Source organism: Haemaphysalis longicornis, unplaced genomic scaffold, assembly GCF_048455015.1.
Source record: "Haemaphysalis longicornis isolate Haplotype H1 unplaced genomic scaffold, Haemaphysalis longicornis Haplotype H1 scaffold_12, whole genome shotgun sequence".
Classification (NCBI taxonomy): Eukaryota; Metazoa; Arthropoda; class Arachnida; order Ixodida; family Ixodidae; genus Haemaphysalis; species Haemaphysalis longicornis.
Window position 1 is genome coordinate 60,021,835 of NW_027526225.1, and position 6,899 is coordinate 60,028,733.

The 6,899-nt window shown below is 49.4% G+C and overlaps 1 non-coding gene across 1 annotated transcript; it reads left to right on the top strand.

Annotated features, from left to right (window-relative positions):
• The first annotated feature begins 5,768 nt into the window (after window positions 1-5,768).
• On the top strand, window positions 5,769-5,960 carry LOC144163434 (U2 spliceosomal RNA). Its single transcript, XR_013320936.1, has one exon. It is a non-coding gene; the product is annotated as a U2 spliceosomal RNA (small nuclear RNA).
• The last annotated feature ends 939 nt before the right edge of the window (window positions 5,961-6,899 follow it).

Below are 6,899 nucleotides of genomic sequence, written 5' to 3' on the forward strand. Positions count from 1 at the left end.
CTGCCCAGAAACTAAGAGCAAAAAGATAGATGTGAAGGCACTTAGCTACCATAGACGAAGTGCCTTCGCTCGATCTGGCAACAGCGTGGAAACTTCCGTCGAACTTTTAGGGCATTTTACTTCCGTCGGGCTTCGGACGACGCCTTCTAGAGGATATCCCCATTGCCTCCTTGCCACTACTTTCATTCTGAGAGAGAGAGAGAGAAAACATTTTATTGAGCATCTCCTTAGGTCAGAGGATACTCGTGGCCGCAGGCATGAGCCGAGCGGCGACGTCGGTAGCTTGGGTGACCAGGGTGGTTTGCACGCCTGGGTCCGGGCTACGCTGCTCTCGGACGTGATTAGGGAAAGCTATTTTGAGGGCAGGCCCACATTATGTGAGGTAGATTGGCTGGGGCGCCGCATAGGGGGCAATCAGGTGTGGGGTATATTGACGGGTGAATGTGCGTTAGCCTTGCGGGGTTTGGGAAAGCGTTTGTTTGTAGGAGGCGCCAGATGTGTGCTTGCTCGTTAGTTAGGTTTTTTTCAGCCGGAGGGTAGACCCGTCGGCAGAGGCGGTAATGTTGCGTGATTTCATTGTAAGACACTAGTCTGTCCCTTGCAAATCTGGCTCCGTGGTTTGGATACAGGCTAGCTCCCGCCCGGATGGTGAGGCCTCGGGCCATTTCGTGAGCTGCCTCGTTTCCGTCGAAGCCAGAGTGCGCCGGTGTCCAGACCAGTTCTACGGGGGACAAGGGGGGATTTCGGTTCAAAATTTTGAGTGCTGCTTTGGAGATTAAGCCGGCAGCAAAATTTTGAATTGCGGTTTTAGAATCAGAGATTATTGTGGTTGGGGTGGGTTGCAGTGAAAGTGCTATGGCTATCGCCGCCTCTTCCGCTGTCTCAGGACTGAGGGTCTTGACAGTTGCGGTATCTAAAGGGGACCCCTCGGCGTTTACTGCGGCGATCGCGTAGGCCTCGTGGTGTCTATACTCAGCTGCATCAACATACACGACGTTGGGCTTGCTTTCAAATTTTGTCTGAAGAGCTCGAGCTCTTTTTTCCCTTCGCTCTACGTGGTGTAGGGGATGCATGTTTTTTGGGATTGGCCTAATGATCAGGTTTGCATGCGTGTCATGCGGTATCGGGAGTGCGCCAGTTTGTTTAGCAGGATGTTTGATACCTAAATTATGCAGTATGTGTACTCCTGTAGGGGTTTTGGATAATCGGCCGTATTGATTTAACAAGTGGGCTTCAATGAGTTCTTCGGCTTTATTGTAAACTCCTAGTCCCTCGAGTCTGGCTGTGGAGGTGCACAGGGGCAGGTGCAATGCGGATTTATATATTTTTCTGATTAACTGGTTCACTTTGTTCAGTTCTGCAGTGCTTGGGTTTAGATATGGTAAAGAATAGTTTATTCTACTGATGACAAATGCTTGTACCAGCCTGATCCTCTCATCTTCTTTTAAACCTTTGCGTCTGTTTGAAATTCGGCGAATCAGACCGATTGTTTGGTTGATATGTCTCTCAATTGTCTGTTGTTCTGAATTTGGAGGCCCAGGATTTTTAGTGATGAGACCTCTGGAATGCGATTGTCGTTAATGTGTATTTTAATGTCGGGGTGTTGCTGTTTACTTCGTTTAGGGGGGATTAGAAGGAGTTCAGACTTATTTGGTGAGCATGATAATCCTGCCTTCTTTGCTTCTTCTATTACCACCTGTGAGGCCTTCTGCAGAGTCTCCTCTATGTATGCGTCACTACCACCTCTCATCCACAGAGTGATATCATCTGCATACAGACTAAATTTCAGGTCAGGGATCAGGCTTAGCTTTTTGGGAATGTTTAATATTGCCAGGTTAAAGAGGAGCGGGGAGAGCACTGCCCCTTGCGGTGTGCCCTTGTCTGAAAGTAAAATAGTGTTCGAGGTGACGCTTCCTATGTTAAGTACTGCAGTTCTGTTTGTAAGAAAGTTCCTGATGTAGTTGTATGTGCAAGTTCCTGGGTTAGTTGATTCTAGCCCTTCCATGATGGCTGCGTGGGTGACATTGTCAAAAGCCTTGGCAAGGTCTAGTGCCAGGATTGCCGCCGTGTCTAGGCTATCTGAAGGGGTTATAATGTCATGAGATAGCTGGAGCAGAATATCTTGCGTAGACAGTCCGGCCCTGAAGCCTATCACTGTGTGTGGGAGCTGCTGTGTATCTTGTATGTGCTGTGTCAGTCTTGCTAGGATTATATGTTCCATTAGCTTTCCCAAGCATGAGGTTAACGAGATCGGTCTTAGGTGTTCGAGAGTTAAGGGTTTGCCCGGTTTCGGAATAAATACAACTTTCGCGTGTTTCCATGCCTGAGGGATGACGCCTTCTTTCCAACACTGATTGAAAAACTTCGTGATGTTACTAATCGACTCGTCATCTAGGTTTTTCAACATCTTGTTAGTTATTTGGTCTGGGCCAGGGGCCGACCCTGAGCGAAGTTTGTTTGATTATTCCCGCACGCACCTCTGCTTCCGTTATCTCCCTGTCCATCAGCGGATTTGGTAGCCCGCTATACTGGGGGAGGGATTTTGGAGTTCCAGAGGAGAGGTAGGTTCTTCTGACCTGTTCTATCAAGTCTCCGTCAGTGCCTGGGAAAGCCTGGATTATTTTAGTCAGCCTGTGTCTTTGGTCAGTTTTGCTGTGATCTGGGTCAAGGAGATGTCTGAGGAGCTGCCATATTTTTCTCATGCTCATGTTCCCTTTCATTTGATCGCAAATTTGGTCCCATTGATCTTGAGATAAGCGCGATGAATGCCTTTCTATGTCTTTATGAAGTTTAGATAGTCTAATTTTGAGTTTTCGGTTGCTTTTGTTCTTTCGCCATCTTCTTTGTATGCGTTTGTAGGCTTCCCACAGATGGTTCAGGTGTGGGTCGACAGCTTCAGATGGTATTTCCAGATCCAGGTTTCTTGTGGCGGCTTTTACATCTTTCAAAAGCTGTTCGACCCATTGATCTATGCCTGTTATATTCTCAATGCTATTTGGTTCATCGCTCCACTCGCGGATCTTTCGGAAGTCGTCCCAGTTTGTGAGAGTTTTCTGCCTGGGAACGTGTGTGATGTTATGTGTTAGCGTCAGTACAGTCTGTATTATATAGTGGTCGCTACCGAGAGATGTGTCTGTCACATTCCAAATGGCTTTCCTTATGTGTAGTGTGAATGTGAGGTCAGGGGTGGAATCTCTCTGTACACTGTTGCCGATTCTGGTTGGCGTGTTAACTTCTGTTTCTAGCGTGAGGTGATGTATTTGTGCCTGATTCCAGAAGTCTCGTCCTTTGGGGTTGCACGTTGGGTACCCCCATGTCGTGTGATGTGCATTAAAGTCCCCCACTACGATGAGAGCATGAGGTCCAGCTTCTTTACGCGCTAGTGAAAATAAGAGATTAAATTTATGGTCTGTAGCTTTCGGAGCACTGTATAAGTTGAGTATGAAGAGTTTGGTTTCTCCTCTGTTTTTCGGTAGGATTGTTATAAAGTCATGGGGAATTTTTACGCTGTCGAATTGGGTTCTATGGGCGGGTAGATTTCTGTTTACCAAAACTGCCGTTTTGGGATCATCAGTGTTTTGGAAGGCTTTGTAGCCGGGCAACTTCACTACTGTGCCTGTTTCCTGTAGTGCTATTATTTCAGGAGGAGTTTCTAGGCTTTGTATATGCAATTGTAAACTACCCCTTTTCCGTTTGAATCCTCGGCAATTCCACTGCCAGACTCGCACGGTGCCGAGTTCTCTTTTAGAATTGTTGGCCATATTGGTTATCTATTTGGGGTGCCTGCGCTGCGGGGTTGCTTACTGTGTTTAAAAAACCCTGCATACAAGTGTGCAGCTCTCCTCGGAGGGATTCTACGGCAGCTTGCAAGGTTCCCATATTGTTATGTAATGTGTAGTAGTTTTTCTGTATTTCCTTCAACTCGCTATGGAACTCTGTTATGTGTTTCCTAGTCCATGAGGCGTTGCCTTCTAATATGGTGAACCTCCTTTCATGGTCACTTAGCTGGGCTGCTTCGGTATTCTCTGTCGCTGAGACTGTTTCAGTGGTTGCTCGCTTCTTAGCAGCCGGCGGAGCCGACCCTGATTCGTCGTGTTGTAAATTTTCAATTTGACTTCGGAGTGTTCTGTTCTCTTGTCTTAAGGCCTGGTTTTCCTGCTTGAGCAGCATGATTTTGGCTCTGATGCTAGCTAGTTCTTTTACTAGATCGGGGGGTAATGGGGGTGGATTTTGTGAAGTTGAGGAGCAGCGAGAGGAAGCACCGGCAAAGCTTACCGACTTGTCGCCGCCCGGCTGCTTGTCTTGGGTTGCTTCCGGGGCCGTGCTCTTGGCAGAGGTGGATCTTCCCCGTTCTGCTTGCGGGATTCTCTGCCGACTAGCTGAGGGAGATCTTGACTGGTGTCGAGACTGGGACTTGGACCAGCTTCTTCTTGACTGGTGGCGGGTTTGTGATTTAGATGAGTTTCTTCTTCCGGTGGGAGTGTTTGATCGTTCTCTTCTTTCGAGGAGGGCTGGTCCGGTACGGGGGTCTTGTGCGCCAGAGGTGTCCTTCTTTCCCTCTGCGACGGCTTGAGCGTATGTTTGCTGTTTTCGTCGCGGCTGGAATCTCTTGGGACAGTCGGCGGAACCCGTGATGTGCTGTCCTTCGCACACCACACACTTGGGAACACAGTTATGTCGTTCTACAGGGTCAGCTGATCCACACTTGGAACATCTGGCAGTGGGCGTTGAATTTGGGCACACATCTTGACGGTGCCCAGGCTGCCAGCACGCGATGCATGCTTCTGTCTTGCGTCTGAATGGCTTACACCGGTACGTGCCAGCGCGGTATCTGATCCAAAAGGGGACCTTGGTGCCGTGAAAAAGGATTTGTGCGTTGTTGGAGCTTCCGAGACGCCTAGCTTCCAAGATCTGCAAGTCAGGGTTGTATTCTAGTATGCTGCTGGTAATTTCTTCCGGTGTGTCCTCTACGGGGATGTTAAAAATGACACCCATGGCCGTGTTTGCTGGCGCGGAGACATGCGTGGCCATCTCATAGGATTTGTTCTTGACAGTGAGCGACTGGATAGCAGCGTATTTCTGGGCTCGTTCTTCTGATGGGGTGCTGATTAGGAGATAATTAGAAATATGGTGGACCCGAATTTGGTCAGTAGGGTTTCGGGGGACGTTGGCTGCTTGAAAGATAGCATCGGCAAGAGAAGCTTGGGCCACCAACTTGAGGTTTAGTCCTCCTCTGGGCCGTAGGACCACCTTGATATCCGCCTCCGGCAGTTGTGTCATCGGTGGGCTTCGGCGAGCCGGTCGGCTCTTGCGGGGTTCTTGAGCGCGCTGTTCGTTCAGCGGAAGCGGGTTCTGTAGTGCGGTTTTCGCTTCGTTGAAGGCGCGTTGTCGCCTGCGTATTTGGGCCCAGTTTGAAGCGATTACAGTTTCACCTTGCCACCGGGCCATTTTTGAACAAGGCCATTAAAATAGTGCAAGCCTAGGATATGAGTCGCGTAGGACTGCTCGTTGCCTAAAGGGTGTTTCTCCGACAAACTCCGGCTAGGGATTTCTTTACGCGGTGGTGTTTCTAAACTCACAGCCAACTGTGTAGTTAAAGTATTAAATTAATTTAAGAACCTACGCGGATCAATCTTGTGTTTGTGATGCATGCAAACAAGTTTGCAGTAATGACGTTGTGTGTTCGCACTTTTTGCACTACTGCGAGCGCCACCAGCTTTTATGGTTTGCCTGCCAGCATGGCGCCGTTTTTCTGCCTACTAAACGTTATCGCTTCTCGGCCTATCTGGCTAAGATCAAAATGTAGCGCCTGTTCTTATCAGCTTAATATCTGATACGGGTGCTATGTGCACCCGGGATGTTATAGCAATTTTTGCACGCTGGCACCGTGAAGGGGCTCGCCCCTCCGTTGCCACGGGTTGTCCCGGCATTGCACTGCCGCCGGGCTCAGCCCCGTTCCCCTCGGGGAACTTCATTTCAAACGAAAATCAGAAACTGATGAATTGCCGGAGTGCAAACACATTTCGCCATACCTCTATCAAGGCGAGTCATGTACCTGCTGACTTCCGCAAGCACCCGACTCAGTCAACCATTCTAAACAAAGAATACTACTAACCCGAGAAAACGCCACAGGTGGGTGCGTGCAGCGTTTTATATTGTGGGGTAACCAGAAGGAATTTGCAAATTGGCGGAAACAATTTTAATGTGGCACTTCCTCAAGTGTGAAAACTAGCGTCATGTAGTGCTTAACATGACACTATGACAAGTGTCCCGGTCTCGTGACGTGCAAACCTTGCAGGTACTTAAACGTTTTAGATGCGACGCACCTTTGCTCTCGGGTATGTCCCTCCGTTGTCGCGGCGTCCGCACACTCACGGCACATGTGCAACTCTCCTCCGTTCTTCTATCCGACAGCTGTGCGCAGCGCTCTCGCTCCGTCTCATTATCATAACAACAGCTGGTGTGCGCGCGCTTCGCCTACGTTCGCGTCTGCTCCGGCGCGCAAGCGTGCGAGTCTCCCCCCGCCTCCTCTCCTTTCAAAAGAGGGAATATAAGCGGGGGAGCGCACGGCGCCGGATCAGTCACAATCGCTCGCTCTCGCCCTTGACTTGACTTTGCTTGACGATACCTCCGTGCTTGACTTGAAGAAGATCTTCCGATGAAGACGTGATCGAAGCGACAGTCCCTTCAGCGAGTGGACTGACGCAATCCAATACCAGCGTCAGTCCAAACGCTCATACACATGCGGGTGTTCGTATGAGAACACCCGCATGTGATGAAAATGCATCATACGCGTTCAAAACACGTTTCACGCGATTTAGAGAATCAACCCAATGAAAACGCCAATTGAACCCCCCAATGCGTCGCATCACATCAGGGTTCCCTCGCGGGAAGATGGG